Below are 20,782 nucleotides of genomic sequence, written 5' to 3'. Positions count from 1 at the left end.
AAAGAAAAAGACCATTAATCCTGCTGTTAACTTAAAACATCAAATTAATTTCAGTGGGACTTCTGGATGTAAAGGGAACGTAGCATGGCACCCGTGGATTCACACTCACAGCTCTCTTGGGAAGTGACAAGACCCCTGCGGACATCCAAAAAGGCAACATTTACTCCATGTTACGAAAAAACTCGGTACGAAAACGACCTTCACCAAGCCACCTTCACCGGACTTAAGACCACTTCGGCAAGCCTGACACTTTTAAAATGCTCCCTGCTCACGACTGTATTTCTTTCCCTCTTATCTCCCCCACCGCCCTTAAACCAAAGCTCCGCCGCGGCAAATCTTTCATTTCGCTACATTTTTTCACCGGTGCCCAGTGAAAACCACCACCTCTCGGGCGGGGAGAGGGCAGGGAGGCGAGGATTCTCCGCGGGGTTCCGCGGGGGCGCGGAGCCGTGGGCGGCCGCGGCTCTTTGTTCGGCGGAGCCGGGCGCGACGCGCCTCGGTACCCGCCGGACGGGGCGAACGGACCCCATCCCGCCTCCGCGGAGCCCAGACGAACAGCGGAGGACAGGTTTCACCCCCGGCAGACAGACGGCAGCCCCTGCCGGTGGGGGGGGGCTGGCAAACCCGCCCCCCCAGCCCCCGCCTTACCTGTCCGCGGGTGCGGAGCGCCGCAGCCCCGAGGACTTTCCTCCCGGTTCCCGGCGGAGAAGTTGCTGCCTCTTACTTCGCTCCTCGCACCGGTGGCGCTTCCCCACCGTCCGTCCCTCCCTCCCTCCTTCCTTCCCTCTCGTCGGGGGCGGCGGCGGCTGCCCGGAGCTCGGCGTGGCTCCGCCCCGCTGCTCCACCGGGCCGGGCAGCGCCGAGCGGCCGCACGGCGGCGGCTGGAGGTACGGCCCGGCCCGGCAAGCAGAGGGGGTATCGGTCCGGTAGGTGTGTCCCTCCCCCCCAGGTAGCGAAGGGCTAGGGGTGCTCACCTGTACCCGCAGGGGCGAGCAGAGGATACAGGATCCAGGCGCGACCGCCCCATCCTCCTCCGTTTGCCAGAGCAGAGCCTCCCCTGTTTCACTTTTCATTTATTTACGAACTTACTGCGAGTTGTCCCTCACAGTTAATACAGCGGGAGAAAAAATTAAACCCGAGAGGAACCTCACGCCTCTTGGGTCTCCCCCCTCCGCCCCCGCAGGTTTTTAATGGAGGAGAAGCCACCTGGGAGTGCACTTCCAAGAGGGGCTCCACAGCTGGACCAGCTGCCAAGGGAAAGGCTCCGGCAGCACAGCTGCAAGTATTGCAGCTATTTAAGGGAAGCTGGGGCAGGCCCCTGCCCCTTCACAGCCAAGTTGTATGAGCATGGAGGCGCAGGCACGCCATCTGCAATTATCTCCTCTACTCACTTCTGATGTATTTATTACTCTTATTGCACTGTCCAAGCACACTTCACTTGCATGTTGTATTATACCGAATTAACGTTGTTATGTTGGCAGCCCTGACGTTCTTTCCCCAGGGCAGCTGGGAGCCTGGGGAGAAGGGCTTTATTTTGGGGTAGTCGGTTGCTTCTTTTTATTCCCCTGACAATTTTTGCTTGATTTGATTTGGTTTTGTTTACTGATCTTCAGTTTAAAAAATACCTACTAAAAGTCATATTTATTTGCTCCGCTGTGCACCTGTGAGTTCTAATCCTGCAACGAGACCTGGCTGCAGTCGCCCCGCTCCAGACTGCTCACCCAGCATACGTAGCCGGAGAAATACAAGAGTGTATAGGAACAATGCATTTCCCATCAAAAGACTAGATCAAAAAATGTTCTTTGTAATGGAGAGCAGCGTGGTGAACATTGTGGGGGTCCTTTCTTCCTCAGCTAGTCTGTGCCACAGACAACTCTTAAAGTTTTGTCTCCTCCCCGGGCAGGCTGTACCCTATCTGCAGAGAGGCCCATTGCGTCAGAGTAGGCAAACTGGGTGGAAGTGAATCTCTATAGGAGGCTGAAGTGAGAAGCGGGGGGCATATGTTCATGGTAGGCTTGGCTTCTTAGACTATATACTGTGTTATTTGGAGTTTTCCGCTCGCTTCATGCCTGCAATTTCGTTTCTGTAATCCAGTGAGACAGAGAGTCATCAGAATCACAGTCTGTCAGGAGAGAAGAGAGTCCTTTGGCTGACAAGTGCTTTCTGTTAGAAAAAACTACCTGTGCGTGGTAGGACGCTTAAGTGTATTGTCAGTGCAGGATACTGACAGCACTCCTGTCCTACACACTAGCTTAGCCGATTGTGATTGTGACACTTCAATGAAAGAATCTGTACAGTGACTATGAACTCTTTAAATATAAAGCACTAAATAGTTTTAAGACTAAAATGAGTGGCATCTCCCACTGGTATGGTTTCTCCTACTGATTTTACAGAGAGCCTTGAAGCAAGATGTACTGTCTAGAGAACAAGGAACACACTTGAAGTTATCACTACTGATCGAAGGAAGCAGGAACACTGCAAAACTATTAGAGCAGAAGCATTTTTCATTATGTGAAAAAAAAAAAAGAAATATCAAGTGAGTATCACTCAAAAATCAGATTCTTCATTGTGTTTAAGGTAATCATTCAGAAAAAAAAGGAGTACACTTTCCAACATGGGATAGAAAGAGTCTGCTGAAGGTTACGCAGTGGAGCCATCTGCACCATGTTCTGGTTTAAGCAATGTCTCCGTGGACAGGGGTCTCTATTGCATAATTAGGGCATTTAATTTGGGATTGGGGTGTTCACCCTGTTTCAGATCACCTTCACATCCCTGGGGATGGCTTTTCTCCTTTATACACCTGTAATTAGAGTATTGCTTTGCCTATGTGCAACGCCCCTCAATAAAGACTGTAGGGACAGGCTTTCAGCCGGTGTCCATGGTGTCAGCTCTATGCACTGAGCAAGAACTGGAGCAGAACAGACCCATGGAGAGCTGTTGGAAACAATCAGTGGCGATGCTGCTAATATGGCATGTGAAAAAGTCATACGAAAAGTCATATGGAAGCCCTTAAAAACTATTTGTTCTTCAACAGCTAGCTCTTGAACTTGCAGGATCATGCCAGGGTTGTGTTTCCAATTTATTTTTCACAGGCCTGAGAGCTAACTACTTACTTTTAAAAAGAAATGGAAGCTTGAAATTGTCTCATATTCAAATGACCTCTGGAACCAGGGATTTAAAACCAAACTGAATATCATTAAAAGTACTAATATCTGCGGCATTGGTAGCACTGCAAAAGTGCTGATGGAGGCATTAATGCCCCAGTGAGTCCTACACCTTTGTTCCACTGTAATAGACTATATTTATAGTAAACTCATATTAGTAGTTAATCCAGTTTGTAGTGCACTCCAGGGTGGAAAATCTTTAAATTTGCAAAGTGCTGAACTGGTTGCCTATCAAAAAAGACACAAGAAGGAGTCACACCAGAAACTTTCATCTGCTGTTACATGTATTTAAAGCTAGTATCACCAAATGCTGCATACTGTAAATTTACTCTTAAGACTACCATTAAAATTCTTGAAAACATCACGAAATAGCATATCCCTTGCAGACTCACAAATTACGATGTTTTGCAGTGTCAGGCCCAGTCCTTACCTCATGACTCACTCGAGCAAAACGTCTATTGAAGTAAATGGGAATTTGGCAGGGAAAAGGATAGAGATGGGCCGAAACCAAAATAGGGATAGAAACGCTCTGGTCTTTTAAGGCAGTTTGATTCCTTATGTGGACCCAAAGGTTGCTGTTCAGAGCTTAATTCTCATGTGAGATTACCAAAGGACTTCCGATGGGCCTCTACCCGGCAGTGTCCTGGCTAAGGAGGCTTTAGCAAACGCCATCTGTGACTGTTCCTCGTGCACACCAGGTTCCCAAGGTACACAACAAAGCACTGGTTTTGTAAGAATATTCAGTTCCCCCTTTGCCCGCTGTATTCCATGGTTTTCCCTCTCAAGGCACCGTTGCATTAGATGTTTCTTCGATCTTAACGGCTTTAATCCTCCCCCCTTTGGTTTGCTGTGGAGCAGCGTGTCCGACTGAGTCAGTGCTTGCATGGATTTTCTCTCGGTGGTTGGTGTTCCTGCTTGTCCTCCAAGCATCTCTCTCTCTCCCTTTTAAGTAGAGAAATCCTTTATCTGTCCCCTCCTGACCTCCCTGCACGTCTGGCTTCTGGGCATCTGCTTCACTTCTGTTCTCTGCTCTCCGGCAGCCGTCCTTGTCCCACCCATCCCCGGTGGCTGGTCATCATTTGGTCTACCTCTGCTTGTTCCCGTGGGGGCTTCTGGGATCCCCACAGCCCCAGCACAAGAGGTACAGACTGCAGAGCTGGTCATTCCCTAAATTTCAACTCATAAACTCATGGTGTTCCGCCAGTCAGGAGCCTGGAACTCCTTAAAGATTTGGGATCCCTTCTATCCCACCTACTCTTCTCGTCTTCAGTATGGAAGCTTACAATTTCTAGCTCTGTTATTGGAAAATTATATACATGCTGCAAGTCATCAGATGGCCAATGCTATATATCCTCTGCAAACACACTCGCTTTCAACATATTTAATGAGACACAGTCTCCAAGAGTATTTGTCTCTAATTAAGACAGAACATGTTTTCACTGAGGGGAAATTAGTAAAGGTAAATTAAATAATATGAAAATGTTTTTCTCCTACTCTTTGCATGCACACACACGCACACACACACACCACACACACATGCTTAGGGAAAAATGCCTATCTTCAATACATAACCAAACCAGCGTTTTGGCTTCTGTGCCCCCTCTACTGGCTGGCCTTTATGTATCTGTACTAACAAAGGTACTTTAAAAAGTTGTATTGGAATTATTGATGATGCTGGCACATTAACAAAATTAGCCATCCTAATAAAACTACTACAAAAGGTAAGGAACTTTTCAAAACCCACAGAACTGTAATTTCAGAATTATTTGCTCCAAACAAATATTTAGACATAAAATGTCTTTTAAATATTAGACATGAGGTGTCCAAAACCGACAGAGCACTGTAAAAATTCTTAAGCGAAGGAGCATCTCCAAAACACAGGGCATGGAGTTTCAAAAATGAATTGTGAAAAAATCCAGAAAGATTAAATTAAAGATTTGATACAAGCGTAAGTATATAGAGGGAAAACAGGCAAAGACATAAAACTTAGATAACAGTTCCACTAGAACCATGCTCAGCATCTGGGAGATCTATACTGAAACTTGCACTGGTCTCACTGACATCAGTGGGACTGGGCTTTACCAGCCAGAAGCTTTCAGCAGGAGAGCAAAGCCATTTGAAGCACATCCAAACCCCAGAGGACCCACCAGTTCCAGTGCAGGTGTGGGAAGGGGCCGGAGCTGATCCAGCTGTGGGGTCGAGGGTCGTGGTGAGTAACATCTGCAGATCTTCAAAGAAGTTGAGCTGGGACAATTTGAGGGAAAAAACGTAAAGATTGTCCCACTCAACAAGAAGTTTTTATTAATTACTAAAGGAGAGGCTATGTATTGTTCAAATAGCTGAAGTACAGTTTAATTCAAGATGTTACATGTTAAAGAACTAAAAATATCTGTCTTTTCAAAGATATAAAAATAGGGAGCTGTTCTGCAGCTTTATCACTTTAAAACAGCAGAAAAAGCTAGAATAGAAAGAGGAAGCTGATGGGCTCAAAGAGAAAATGAGTACCAAAGATCCAGGCTCCCTAAACCCCTGTCGTTCATCCCCCTGTGTGAGACTGACCTCAGACACGGCTCATGGCCATGGCATTGACAGGCTGAGCGAGTTGGGGTTGCTCAGCCTGGAGAAGAGAAAGCTCCAGGGAGACCTTATAGCAGCCTTCCAGTACCTGAAGGGGGCCTGCAGGAAGGATGGGGAGGGACTCTTTATCATGGAGTGTAGTGATAGGACAAGGGGTAACAGTGTTAAACTGAAAGAGGGGAGATTTAGATTAGATATTAGTAAGAAATTATTTACTGTGAGGGTGGTGAGACACTGGAACAGGTTGCCCGGGGAAGTTGCGGATGCCCCATCCCTGGAAGTGTTCAAGGCCAGGCTGGATGGGGCTTTGAGCAGCCTGGTCTAGTGGGAGGTGTCCCTGCCCATGGCAGGGGGTTGGAACTAGATGATATTTAAGGTCCCTTCCAACCTAAACCATTCTATGATTCTGTGATTATTCTCAGTGAATATTTCCCACATGACTAGGTATCTGGGACTATATCACTGCAAGACAAAGCCACTTCTTTGCATTGACAGTGCAAATGAAAGCAACGACACTGTGCTCTTTAAAATCATCAGCACACGGGCTAATTTCTGCTGAACTTCATCTAAAATCTCTTGCGGCTCCTGCAAGCACAGTCCCTGCTCCCCTGCACTCACCCTGCTGCCTGTGTGGTTTTGCTTACCACCATTCTTGTATTTCAGTGCCCCTAGCTGTTAATGCAGGCAAATAATACAAGGAGAAAAATGTTTTCTCTGTCCTTTAGCCATCGCACCATCCAGGACAGTCAGGGAGCAGTGCACAGTGAAGCATGCTCAGACCCTCTCGGGGACTCCCCCAAGCCAGCATGCCCTTCCTCGGGCGGGAGAGGTTCACCAAGCCTGTCAGGTCCTCCTCTCCTCTCCTCTCCTCTCCTCTCCTCTCCTCTCCTCTCCTCTCCTCTCCTCTCCTCTCCTCTCCTCTCCTCTCCTCTCCTCTCCTCTCCTCTCCTCTCCTCTCCTCTCCTCTCCTCTCCTCTCCTCTCCTCTCCTCTCCTCTCCTCTGTCACCTGCACAGAAAACGCCCTGGCCAAAGTCTTCAACAAAGCGGTGCTCCAAGGGCGAACTGGGACACTGGCATTTTTCTGGCACATTAAATCACCCCCAGAAGCCCTTGTCTGAAGCCTGTAAAGCCAATGCAGTTTTATATTGAATTAAATCAGATTCATCTTAAGCTCAAAGAGGATCATTTTCTTTTCAAAAATGACTGTTACATGAGTGCATCCTCTGGTGAAGGCTGTTTGTCCTATTAGGCACCAACGGAGGGGGAAGATAAGGAAATAGCAGCCTCTGGAAAATACAGTTTCCAAAAGCTCTACTTAAAAGCTCCCGTGTGTGAGGCAAAGCCAGGCCTCACGGCTCCTTCAAGACGCCATTTTCACTTCGAGATACCAATTTCACTTCGAGATACCAAAACTTTGGGGTTTAGCACATACTTACATTCTCAAAACATTGACGGGAAGATGACTGGTGGGACTCCATATCAAAGTCTTTCTCAAGCTTTTATCACATTTGGACATTATCATTTTTCAAGTCAGAAGTGGCAGAACTGCTGGGACTGCTGACACAACCCCTCTCTCCTAACCAAAAGGAGACCAGAGCTTCTGCTGGTACTGATACCATCACTGGTACAAAAAGATAACACACTCACAACGTATCTTATCTTCCACAGCAGGGTGTTTACAGACTCTCCACTTGCCTAATTGTATTAGCACATGCCGACCTCTAAGACAGCTCCTAAAAGGGGCTGTGCTCTCCATCACTTCTTTTAGGTGTCAGCATTTAGTTTCTGTGCTCATTCCGGTCTTTTTTTCTTCTCCTTCTATTGATTGCTGTTGTTACAGTGGGCAGTGCATAAATCCCGTTCTCCTGTGAATTCATTAGCCCCTTACTGCTGGGAAAAAGAAAAGCGTAATCTTCCCTTTCTCCCTCGGTAGCTGCAGACATGACTCCAAATCGCATGAGGGGGCAGATTTATTATATAGTAAGATGATTTTTTTGTACACATCAACTTTATAAAACAAGCTTGCTGTTTAAAGGAACTTTTGCATTTGTAATTTCTTCCTTGAATTTTAAGAGCTCTGTTTATTATCTGCAAAGAAAGCATATGCACAATGTCATATGACTAATGTTGCAGATTAGTTTTCCTTTGAGTCCTCAATAGGTGCCAAAGCACATTTAACGTATTAGTTTAAAATGCATAATCAATGCTTTCTTAAAAATATCTTTCTTCATATAGACATGGCTTTGTAAACTGACTAGAACAAGGTCTCACTTCTTCGTACAGTCAACACTATCTGGCCCAGATTTTTGGCATGAACTTTGAGGCACGGTAGAAACGTATAATATTATCACTCATTTCCATGGTTTTCATCCCCTGCTTCTTGTCCTTCCCAGCATTCACATGGCAGAGCTCATGGCAGAGCTCATGGCAGAGCCAGGCAGTTGTGACTTGGTTTTTACATTGATTCACTGCTGGCTTAAAAAAAAAAAAGGGTGTGTTCTAATTAGGTTCTAGGTTTTAATAGACCAAAGCATGTGCCTACGTGTTGTCCTGAAGAAAGATGTCATCGGGAGTCCAGCCCTAAACTGCCAACACAAGCCTTGGTGCACACACACCAAGAGGTAAGGCCTCTTACCCAAGCACTAAGTGCCTCTGAACCTTATTAGCACATGAAATGCAGAAAGTAGAAGCGTCGTGCAAACTCTGGCCACTTGTACATGCGAAGTAGAAGGCTGTGTGCATCTCGAAAGCTAATGGTTACTTAGAAAAGTTTTAAAAAGATCAAAACCACCCTGGCCAGGTACAGACATGGGTTGAGAGATACAAGACTGAACATATTAAAGGACTTCTAGATATGCTGCGTGTCCTAGATTAACCTAGTATACATGACCAAATTTCTTCCTGGAACAGGAAAATTACGCTATTGCTCTTTCCTACGTACTGTAGCATTTGGACTCACTGGGGCTGCCCAGCAGTAACTTATTTCTTCTGTTTGCCAGCAGTTGCTCCAGAAGAGTGCTTGAGCAGAGAAAAGGGTCAGCACGACGTGTCTGAGAGGCAGGCTGGTATCCCTTTACATAATAAGCCTGTACCACTGAAGCCCAGACCACAAGTTTCTGCAGCAGGCAGATTTTTCGTAATTAAATCCTGATGAGGAACAGAGCCTTTAAAAGGGTTGTGCTAGTCTGTGCTGTTGCTTTGCAGGACAAGCAGACAATCATGGAGCATGACAACAAGGCTCTAGTTGTGTGTGACCCATGAATCTGACTTTCACTGATTTACACCAGGCGATCCAGAATTAAGGCAGAGACCCAATTTTCCTGGTCCTCCATTTTAAGTTCATTCTGTAGATGTCATTTTAGGCCGTTTGAGGGCTGGCAAAAGACAGACTGGCTGGTTTCGTTTTTTTCCCTTCCTTCTTAGGGGTTTTATAGGGGTTTTCACCACCATGAAATCTGAGTACCTATTTCCTTTTTGATTTTCAGAGGACGAGGTGGGGCATGTGGATAATTCTGGTGGAAAGTTTGATGGGGTCCTTGCCAGCACAAGGACTTCTAAAGGAAGGAGCTGGTGGAAGACAAGGGCTGACAGTGGGTTTAAAGAGGAGTGTTTAGTAGGAAACTAGGGGCAAGCTGGAAGCTGCAGCCCACGCTGTAATTAGAGCACATCCTGAGCAGCAGCAGTAGATCACACTTAGGACCACAAATGAAGGCCCTGTGAACATGGCCGAGATGACACTTCATGGCACTGACCACTTGCGTTGGGTGACATTGTGGTCCCTTTTGCACATCAGTCTCCACGGGGAGGGGGTAGTTTTACGTGGAATGACTCACAGCCCACACTGGCCAGCTAATTGCACCTTCAGCATCTGAGTCAGGAGGAGGAGTCTGTATGAGAGCAGTCCCCAAGAGTTTAGGAGGGAAGGTGCTGCTAGGTCGCCAGACACAGACCTTTGGTAGGCAACTGCCTTTTATCTTCCCCTTATGTTCACTGAGATTAATTTATCAGGTTTTTGTCTCCTTTGCTGTTCTAATCATTCATTAACTCATTCCTCTGTCAATTAGAAACCTTTGAATAACCGGGTTACAGGCATTCATTATCAGTTCATATTTATTTCTTCTTGTCTAAGTAATGTATTCTAGACTAAATTTATTTTGTGGTGTTTTCCTTCTCACATGTTCACAGACAGCAAACATATCTGTCCTCAGAGAGAAAGATTTGAAAGAATTTCCCCTGGGAGAATTGAGTTTTTCTCCCCTTTCTGAAAAGATTGACGTTGCCATGAAGGCTGATTGCCATTGCTGGCTTGTCCTCCTGGTGTGGTAGAAATGCTACTCCATCTTTGACATCCCAGCAGAGCTACCCCCAAGGCTGAGGCAGCATTTCAGGCCGCTTTGAGGGCTTGCTGGTGAGAAGGCAGGTCACTGCTGCCATGCTCCACCCAGGGCTTGGTGTGCACCAAGCACACCCAGACATTAGACAAGTACGTCCGGCCAGAGAGAGGGCAGGCTGAAGCCAAGCATACATGGCTTTTGGAGGCAGAAGACAAAGAGAAGACAAGTCTATGTATGTGGGGTGTGTTTTATTTATAAGTCTGGACTGTGTGAATGAGAGGAGAACTTGGCCTCCTTTTTCCTCCTTTTTGGGAGCAGGGAGGAAGAACAGGCTGCGGTAAGATGATAGCGAGTAAAAAAATTTCTGTATTTAGCAGGACTGGATCCTGCTGGTGGTTCTCACGGGCCAGGGCTGACCAGCACACATTCCTTGTCATTCTCTTAACCACAAGCTGTTTGAGCATGTTAATTTGAGATTGAGGGGTTTGAAGTCAGTATTAATTAGAGCACAGCATCGTACATCCCTTGGACTGTATGGAAGTTGGTGTGACAACAGACCTACGTCTTATCTCGTGGCACTCACCCTCTTTGGTACTATTATGTTATGAAGTACACAATAACAATGAACCCATAGCAACAGCAGCATAAAACCCAGATCTGTTAACCACAAAGCACAAGCGAGAAGGGGGGTTTTTTCAACATTTCTAATTTGCTTTCAGTCTGGTTCCTAAGGAAACAAGACTTATGTGGACTGCTGTCCATCTGCCTGTCCATGAGTTTTCCCCGTCGTCAGTGCTGCTACCTGCAATACCTTTTGAACTTTAACCAGTTTCAAACAAAAGCAGTGAAAGAGATCTCAAAGCTGCCCACATTTAGTGTAAATCTGTTAAGGAGATAGAGAAGTGGCCACATAAATGCTGCTAGTGATGGAAGGGCAGTCATCCCCATTTGGTTTGATTGCTCTGAAGAGATTTAGGAGAAAGAGTTGGCCAATTAGCACAAATGTAGGTGGCTGCCTAAACAGCAATTTCTGCATGGCTTCTGAAAAAGCCATAAAACACACTGCTTTCTGCTCAGCTGCTGGGATAAGTAAAGGTAGAAGATCTGTGAAGGAGGTGGAGGTAGTAGAGAATTGGCCTGGGGGAGCTGTTAGTGATAGAGGGATTTGGAGGCGATGGGGACACAAAAAGGAGCAGCTCATACTGTTTTGGGAAGTGCGAATGAAAGTAGGAAAATACGACATAAGTTTATAGGGAGGGTACAGCACAGATCCAGAAAATAACCCACTAGGGCAGACGATTTCTCTCCTCCAGCTAATTCAGATTCATTGTCTTGCAGAATTCCAGCAAAGTCCTCCTTGCTATGGACCACAGCCTCATCACTGCAGCTAGCAACCACATTTGTTGAAAAAGCCTGTCAAGATTTGACTGCATATTTCATTTTCCATCTTGTATGTGCTTTGGAAGCTCTTGAAAAGCCCCAGCCTTAAATATTATACGTTGGCTTGAGTGCAAAACCCAGGAGCAGTTTAGGCCCTTTGGGGTTTTTGCTTTTTTCCCCCCTGCTCTCTCAGACTCACATAGTGAAAATAAACTATCTGTCACAAGATTGTATGTTACTCACTTCATTATAAAAGTTAGGCTTTCATTCTGTTCAGTTCTCAAGAGGATTGTTAATAATTACATACAATGTAAATATATAAATATTAAGATATATAAATACCAAGGGAGAGACATATATATTAAGGTATGTTGGGTGTTGGCTTTTTTTGTTTTCAAGAACTCCCCTCCACGTGGCTCTGAATGGCTTCAGAAGGAGCTACCTGGCTTGAACACGTTTTCCACATACATGAGCAAAAAGTTTTGTTTGACATGGGACAGCTTGGAGCGACAACTGAAACACCGACCGTGTCAGTGCCGGCCTCCTCAAGGGTACGGTCTCCGCACTGAGAACTGCAAAGGCTGGTGAGTTTTGTCTCCAGAAGACCCCAGCCGCAGCCTCTGGGTATTTCTGGAGATAAAAAGTGAATGGCAGGAGATGCCAAGGAGTAGGAAACAAATATACGACACCCTACCTATTTCTGCCTACTGAGAGCCTTTGCTCTTTTTCACTGCTGGGGGTGAACCACGTACTTTCGAGGCAGCTATAAAACCATGGAGCCTAATTGTGCTTTCTGGGCATTTATTTTACAGGTGTGCATTACATCTAGGGGGAACAGTCCCTGGAGATAGGCAGCCTTTTAATGTTGTATTAAGATAATCTAATGCTTTATGCGCAGGACACGAGCAGCCTGGAGCATATTCCATTATCAGTGCCTTTTGGAAACATTGAATAACCAGTTCTCACAACACTCGTGAAGCTACTAGGTGAATACAGTCAACCTTTCCTTACAAATGCAGTTACTGAAGACTAAGTGGTAAGGATTTTTCCAAGTCTCAAGAAGATGGTGTTGCAAAGTATTATCTAAGCTCCAGAATACCTACAAATAACGACCCCCAAGATTTGTGTGCAATTTGTGAGCACACAATAGATTTCTGAGAGGGGATTTTGCCACATCAATAACAGGGAAAGTCCTTCCCAAATGTGTAATTTACCACCATAACTGCTATAAAAAAATAATGCCGATATGTGATCAGATAGAGACGGAGCTAACTCAGAAATGGTGTGAAGAGAAACTGATCTCTAAGCATTACTGACCTTGGGGGGCTGGAATCAGTTCCTATATTGCCTTAGCAATATACTGTATAGCCCACCAAAAGGAAGTAGAAAAACTGACTTTAACGAAAACCTAATAAAAAATTTTCTTCGCTTAGCTAGGATTTTTTCCTGTTGTCCTGGTGTGCACATGCTAGTTCAGTAACATCATTGTGCTTGGTCAATTCTTATTACTCATAAAATCTATGAGGTTACCAACAATTTAAAAAAATAAATCTGTGGATTTCCAATGAATTATTGGATGGTGGTAGAGAAATGTGTAGGCGTGTTTGTGTGTATATCAGATACCTTGCTCATTCTCTCACCTTATAAAACTGCATAAAGAGTGTCCAAAGTCTTTTTTTTTTTTTTTTTTTTTTTCATAATTCTGAACTGAAATGGCTGCTGGAAGTTCAAAGTCTCCCTTGCCTAGCGAGGTTCCCCGGTGCTGACTTGCAATACTGCTGCCCTTCCCTTAGCTCAGTGCATACTTAATATATACTCTTTATTCTGTACAAGGAAATTGCATGCACAAATGCTTTCAATGCAAAAGGGCAGAGTGTAAGTGTGTGAAATACGTACACGTGAGGATGCAACTCTGCCTTTTAGAGTTTTGCTGAAGGTACTGATTTAATGCACTCTTTATGGTTATTCTGCAATAGCTTAATGGGCCATAAAAACAGTCCCGCCCGCTAGGAAGCCTTCTTCACAATTGTCTTGCTATCCAATATCCAATGTCCAAAATTAACTGAAAAATAAACAGTATCGTACACAGACAAGGACCCTTTGACTAGCCAACCTCCTCTGCAATCAAAATATTTCCCTATTTTTGTTTCCGTACAGTCTGTCCCTTCTTCCTCTTTTCTGGCTGTTTTGATGTCTCTCCTGAAATGTCACGACAGCAAACAGCCCATAAGAAGCAGTCAGAAAACTTTTCTTGGCATGATAATTAGTTTGAATTGGATGACTAATCATAGGAAGTTCTGCCTACAGCAGGAGCACTGTGAAAGGGCTATATAGAAATGCGAGTATAAGTAAAATGTGACTCAGAGTCACACTTAGACTTTTCCTGCAAATGTGTCAACATGATGCCCTTTTTATACATTAGTGATGGTGAATTTAGCTGCTTAAGTACAAATATAATCTAACTTGCAGCTAAAGCCACATACATACATCTTGTTAGGTTATGTGGCACCATAGTTTGGCTCAATGTCTTTTCCTAAGATCCACTTCCCTCGCTCTGAGTAGGCACTAAGATCTGCAGAGTACAGCAATGGTGTCCTAAAATCTGCATGGGACCTGAAACCTCAGGCCATGGAAAGAAAAACTGGGATTCAGGAGCTATGTTCTCTCATGGCACAAGCTCTCTCTGGCTGTATCTATACAGCACAGTTAAACGGTGGCAGGGAACACTTGACTGCAGTTGGTTGCTGGGACTTGAGCTTGACTTTGTTAAATCGTTTGAGCCATGACCAGCACAGTTTTGCCGCCCAAACTATCTCTGGGAACAGTTAGAGTAGGCCAAGTACCATTCCCCGTAGGCAGTTTGGGTGCAGCCATCCTGTTTTGGAGGGCAGGAGAGTTTAAGAAGAGGGACACGGTTGGCTGCAGTCCAGAGAGTGGTCCTGGGCATTAATTTACTGGTATAGCCGTAGCTCATGCCTCCTCAAGTCAGTGAGCACACAGCAGATGAAGAGTAAAAACGTGGTGAGATTCATATTGCCTACCTACCTTACAGTGAATTTGGGAACATAATCTATTTAAGTGCTTTGAAACTAAGGTTTCTGAGAATGCTTATGTCCTCGATAAAAATCAAGCCATTTCCAAGCAGCCACACTCAGTTACTCTTATCTTACATTTGGGTGCGTCTTTTTTTTTTTTTTTTTTCCTACCGTGCAAGAACTGTGCACAACAAAGCCAACAGATAATTCATAAAATTGAAGGGAAACACACTAAGTCACACGTACCAGCAGTCTCCGGCTCCCAGCAAAGGAAAAAGCAGGGGTTTTGGAAGCACTGCATAGTAACCAAAGTGAATTCTGCAGAGCCCTGTTATCTAGGGAGATGGGAAGTAGAGAGGAAGGATGTTCTTGGATCACATGTTACGCTGCACCCAGGAAACTGCAGATAACAGCAGTGCTCCTGATGTTTGTAAGGGCTCTGCGGCCCTAAGATAGGGCGACACAAAGCAGAGAGAGCAAGGGGAAGACTACCGAATGGAATAATCGGGGGTGGGTACTGAAGAATTTCTGACTACAAAATACCTAAAACCACTCTAGTTTCTTTTCAGCGTATTTTTTAAACATCTGAGATCATTGTAGCAAGTATTTTTTTTTTTCTCTTTACTTAACATGGTGTCTGCCATTACCCCCTTCTGCATGTGTTGCTCAGTTACTCCTGTTGTCAAACTGTCACAGAAGACTTTATGGGTGACCTGGGGCCCATTGCAGGTGTTGAAAGGCTTAAAGCACATGTGCATTTGTATGAAAAAAATAATTCAGTTAAAAGCTGGAATATAAACACTGACTTTTTTCCCAGAGAGAGGCAAAGGGAACATACATAATTTGTGTGATTTATTTGGATTAATGTATGGCTTTGCTCCCTTCCCCCCATTTCAATTTGATTTTATACCCAAATCAGCCTGGATGGGGAGACAGTACACTGTGGAAGATGAGCAAAGAAACTACATAAGCCAGGTGGGAGGGAAATGGTCAGATCATTTCCTCTTCCTTCCTCAAGCTCACTGCCTGCATGGGGCCACCCTGGAGTAACTTAGGAAAGCAGGACAAACTTCTGGACCGCCTTTGCAAATCCAGACATTCCTCATCCTCAGGTACTTCTGAGTTCCCTAATAAAAAGCCAACTGGTTGTAGTTTGCAAGAGTCTTTTTGCTCTTACAAAGCACCACATGGCATCTGCTTTGCATTCTCTTGCTTCCTCTCCCCTGCACCCTGAGCAGCTGTTTCTTTACAAGGAAACCGCAGAATGGATACTGCAGAAATACCGTCTTCCAAACACTTTATGAAATGCTTTTATCCGGAGCTGAGAGGTAACTGGACCCAGAGCTGAGGGGGGACGTTGCTCTAAATTGCCATCAGCCCAGTACAGCCGTGGGAACAAGTCATCGGTTCTTCCTGTTACCTGCGCCACCCAAGGCGATGCCTTAAAAAGCTGAAAGATACAAACCAGGACCCGCTGTAACACAACTACTGCACAAATACTATGACCACGTCGTTCTGTTCCTTGCCACAGAAATGACCTGGCTTCAAAATGCAGTATCTGGCTCTACTTTTCATCGAGGCTGTACTTAGGAGCACCGGTACTAATGCAGTAGGGCCTTGGAGCTTTATCTTCCATCCTCTGGAAGACGAAGACCCTGCATCTTCATGCTGTCATGCTGGTTTTAGTCTGGTGGATCTCATCAGTGCTCAGTAAAATTGCACCAGCGTAAAACTGGCATAATGGAGCAGAGAATCAGGCCTGCAGGCTACAATTTGTTCTGACATAATAGGATAAAACTATTTGTCTTATACGTATTCTCAAGTGATAGTGCTGATGAAATGTGTCAGAATAAAGCCCTGGATAGTGAAGTCCTTTTTCTGTCCATTAATCAGGCACAGAATGGATGGAAAAGCAAAAGCTTCACCAGCCGGGCTCCGTGCTGCTCTCCCAATATGCCTGCGCCAAGACCCGGGTGTGCCCTCTCCCATGTGACAGGATGGTTTTGTTTCCTTGTCCATTTATTTCATGGCATCTCCGTGGAGATCGCCAGCGGGGACACCAGTCAATGTCAATGTCAGTTGTGATGCTGTCTTATTGCGCCCTGGGAACGGACCCGAGAAGTGGATGGGCACCCCTCACCCCACATAGCAATTGGATAACCTACTTCCACTCCTTGCTGACCTACTTATTGCCAAGCTGGTGACCTAGATATGAAAAGCCCCGTGTCCCGCTTAGGTCTCTGGCTCTTTCCACCATGAATGAGCTCAGGATGTTGTGTGTACGCACGTTTCCCCAGCATAAATTTGGTGCTACAGAACCACCCGCTGGGAGAGAAAAATCGCATTCCAAAGAGTAGCGATCAAATGAAGGAAAACATTATCTTTGCCTCTTCTTGTATTTGTAGGCAGGGATCATTTGCAGCAGCAGAAAGGACTAGGATGTAAAGAGTAGTGACGGATTAGCAAATGGGAGAGAAGAGTCAAGAGAACGTGAGAGAAATTATGATGATTCTGCAATTTAGTAGCCCTTCATCAATACATAGTCTTTACCAAATACTATCGTGTAAAGTCTGAAGGTCACTTGTCGTTGACAACTCAGGTTTTCAACACATGTAAATTAGGAGGAAAAGTCTATATGGTGCAGTAACAGACCTGGTGTACAGCTATTTTAGCCTATAGTTATCTGTTATCTGAAACAATTATCTGTTTCTGTTATATATTGGGTTGATAAAAATTCTGCAGTTACTGACATTCCGATTGTTTGGTGGGCTGTGTCCTCAGGAAGTGCAAATTAATGTTTCTCCATCGGTCTGGATCACTGGGACAGTCTGGCTGCTGCTACAGGATGTGCAAGAAAATGGACCCATTCACAGACACGGACCTTGCAGTATTTGATGTGAGAATAATGATCAATTCTGTACTCTTTGGATTTATATCAGGAGCAGATCCACGTTGGGATTCACAGAAGCGCATGTGCAAACTGGGGTTTCCAAACCTCCAAAAGTCTCACGGCAGGAGAACAAATAGAGGCTGTAATCTTTATGCAGACACATTTTACACACTGTAAGAAACAGATGTTCACCCTCACCTATCTGCTTTCCAGACCCTCGTCGTCAAGGAACAGTATTTGTAGCTCACGATACGTAAGAAACTGGTACTGCCAAAACACCACATCTGTCTACCCTTGGTGGCCCAGATACGTGTACCAGGGCCTACTGGAGAAACCTTTCACACTTGGCTAGCAAGGCGCGAGTGGCTAGCTTTGGTTTTGTGGTGAGACAATTTCACTGCTTAGTCACCAGACTTCTCACGTTGCACTTGCTATATGCAATTTTTTTACTGCTCATCTCCCTTGGTTTTGGAACACACTTTAAATCCATGTTCTCAGTAACATCATTTAAAACAGGAGCTGGAAGCAAGTAAACGTCAAACTGGCCAGAATGACCTCAGGTCCTTCTGGCATTGTCTGTTCTCGTGGACTTCACTGATGTGAGGTTCATATGCTGTTCCTCTGCCGTCTGCTGAAAAGGAGCTAATGAGCTCCCCTTGGGATGACTGCTCTCGGACATACACAGTTCCCCGAGCTCTCACCATCCTTTTGGGTTGAAGGTGAAAGAAAGCAAAAATGAGCACTGCCTTTTCCCTCCCTATGAGGATTTAGAGCCCGATCCAAAGCCAAATTCTCTCTTTTTCCCCAAAAAGTAACATTTGCTTTTGACAAAATTCTGCTCTGACTTTCTTTTCCCGATGAGTACAGTTGTATTCTTTTGAAAAAACTTTAGAACTGACTAGGTTGTTACTGCCTCTGACCACTCCACAGCACTGTAACGGTGAATGGGAGATCGAGGAGAGGTGTTTGTCTGCCTGCTGCATGATAAACCATCACCCTGAATATACCACGCAGTACTTTTTCCAGTTTTACACTACTAGACCCTATTTTCTTTAGCTATTTTTATCTCTAGTGATCCATTCACAGAATGTATAGCTAGGGGAAAAGGAGTTTTTCAAAAGCCATTTTTCCAAAGGCACTCGTGTGTGCCCATAATTTGATGTATGACTTTGTGAAAGCTGTCACACAGGTATCCCACATGCTCCAGCATTGATGGATCAGCACACTGGCATGATGACACAAATACAGTCTTTCACCATTGGCAGCACCTTTTGACTCCGCATTTTAAACCTTGACAACTAAAAGCTCTGGTTTTCCATTAGCCTCTCACGTACCCTCTGCCTGTGCTAGAACAGACTTAGAGGTATGATGAGTGACTCATACACCAAAAGTCCAAAATCTTGCAAGGTTCACAAAGTGAGTAATGGGGTGGGTCTGCATCAGATAGTGACACACTTTAGGATTACATGCAAGGGAAGTACTCTTGCTTCCATATCAGGCCACAGAAAGGACGTAAGATTTTTCTAAAATACTTTTGCCTGAGCAGCAGCAAGCTGTTGTGACAACTGGTCAGCCTACGGTGAAAGGAGAGCCCAAAGAGGTTTCTTCTGCAAGACAGAAAGCTCATCCCCATGATCTCCTGTCTGGACACATGTCCTGCTGTAGTTACTCAGATGTCTGGTGTCAAATGAAGTTGTGTCCTTTGACAAAAAGCTGACCTTCTTTTAACCAAGGCGATGCACAGCCCAGAGAAATCCCACAAATGCACCATTGCAACAACGTTCCCTCTGACCTGCTACCTGGCAGTGCCGGTCACTGCAAAGAAATTAATGTTCATGGAAAAAGAATCGTTCCCTGAGCACCTGGGGCGATGATCTAGTGCGATAGCGAGACATGCTGTGGGCATCGTCAGCACCTGCCCCCGGTCCACAGGGAGAGAAGCCTCCTGGGGGAGGCCAGTGGTGTATTTTTAAATCAGAAACAGGACAGAGTCCTGTCACAGCAGCCGGTTGCAGACATCAGACACCAGACTGCTCTCAGGAAAAAAAAGAAACCCCTGTTGCCAGAAAGTCTGCAGGCTGATAGCTCAAATTTGCACAGAAGGATTCTCAATATTGAATGCTATTGCGTCTTTCCCGCAGAACTGGCGCAGCAGTAAGAGGTTCCCTTCGCCTCAGACAGGCTTTGCCACCTCATCGCACCAACCACAATTTCTCTTCTCTTTTCTCGACATGCGCTTCTGCCTGGTTTTGTCCATTTATTTCAAACAGTACAGTAGGCGGGGGCAGCTTAAGGAAAATGAAAACCACCAGTCAAGACGTCAAGTAAAGCCAGAGCATGGATACATGAATAAATTTGCTTTCCCAAAAGACATTTAGCAACAAAATAAACAAGGAACAGAAATCTGCTGGAACTTTTCACCAGGGGTAAGGAAATATTAGCATGGAGTAAACCTATCCCCATTCAATGTCTGCCGTGCGCCAGGGCCTGCATCCAGGCCGCAGCTCCACAGCCGGCTCCCGAAGGACTGAGCACTTAAGAGCTTCTTGAAAACACAACACTGCCCACGCTGCTCCTAAATCAACACGTCTTCCCCTTCAATTACGTTCAGCAGGTCGACATCGCTGGTACTGAGCTGGATCCCAGCAGGACCTGCAGCCACTCTCAGCCCTCCCATGCCTGCCGCAGGAGTCGGCCGCGCGGCACGGCGCGGCACGGCACAGCACGGCACGGCACCGGGCGGCTGCCGGCTAAAGCCCAGGTAATGTCGAAATCCCGACGAGTGCTGAAGAGCACGAATGTCACCTCCCGTGGGGAAACAGAACACTCCCAAACTGGTGTTTGATAATTGCAGCGAACAATAGCACAATACACCTGGCATTTACAGCGCTGCCTGGCAGCCAATTTGTGACAGACGCAGTTGCAACACCAATTTACAGATCTGTGCTGTTCCGGGGAAAGGGAGGGCAATGTTCTAGTGCTACTCCATGGAGCAACAATTATAATAGCGTGACGAATAAAATGTGAAAGGAACAGGCTTTTTGCAACGTTACCAAGGAGAGTTTAGTGCTAAGGCAGCACTGTGGGCTGCCGCAGGGCTTGTGTGCACAGCACGTGTTTTCTGAAGAGGACGGGCTCAGCGTCTCCTTTGCTACATGCATTTGGCCTTCGTTCTTGTTTAAAGGCAGACAGATCCACAAGCAAAAGTTTTCACATAGCTCCAGTAGTAATGGCTGGTGAATCCTTCTGCTAATGGGTTAACCTGGCCACATAAAGGGTTTATCATGGGCTGAGAAGGGACTTTTGCATGACACACTTGACAGAGAGCCCTTATTCGTTTCTTTTGGGTCTAAAGCCAGTGGTGGGATCGTCGAAAATGCTTTCTGGTCCTACTGTCCTGG

At 45.6% G+C, this 20,782-nt stretch overlaps 2 protein-coding genes across 4 annotated transcripts in view; both read right to left on the bottom strand.

The window, feature by feature from the left end:
* Window positions 1-798, bottom strand: part of TIAM2 (TIAM Rac1 associated GEF 2) — a 175,699-nt gene extending 174,901 nt beyond the window's left edge. Inside the window, exon 1 of one of the 2 annotated variants that reach the window (XM_074580462.1) lies at window positions 649-798. The gene's annotated coding sequence lies outside the window, so the exon portion shown is untranslated. The remainder of the gene's footprint in view (window positions 1-648) is intronic. The other variant, XM_074580463.1, reaches the window with a different exon arrangement.
* SCAF8 (SR-related CTD associated factor 8) overlaps window positions 1-20,782 on the bottom strand; it is a 172,461-nt gene that overhangs the window by 32,456 nt on the left and 119,223 nt on the right. The gene's annotated exons all lie outside the window — the stretch shown is intronic.

Source organism: Larus michahellis, chromosome 3 (assembly GCF_964199755.1).
Source record: "Larus michahellis chromosome 3, bLarMic1.1, whole genome shotgun sequence".
Lineage (NCBI taxonomy): Eukaryota > Metazoa > Chordata > Aves > Charadriiformes > Laridae > Larus > Larus michahellis.
The sequence above is the reverse complement of the archived record's forward strand: the minus strand, read 5'-3'. Positions and strand labels throughout refer to the sequence as shown.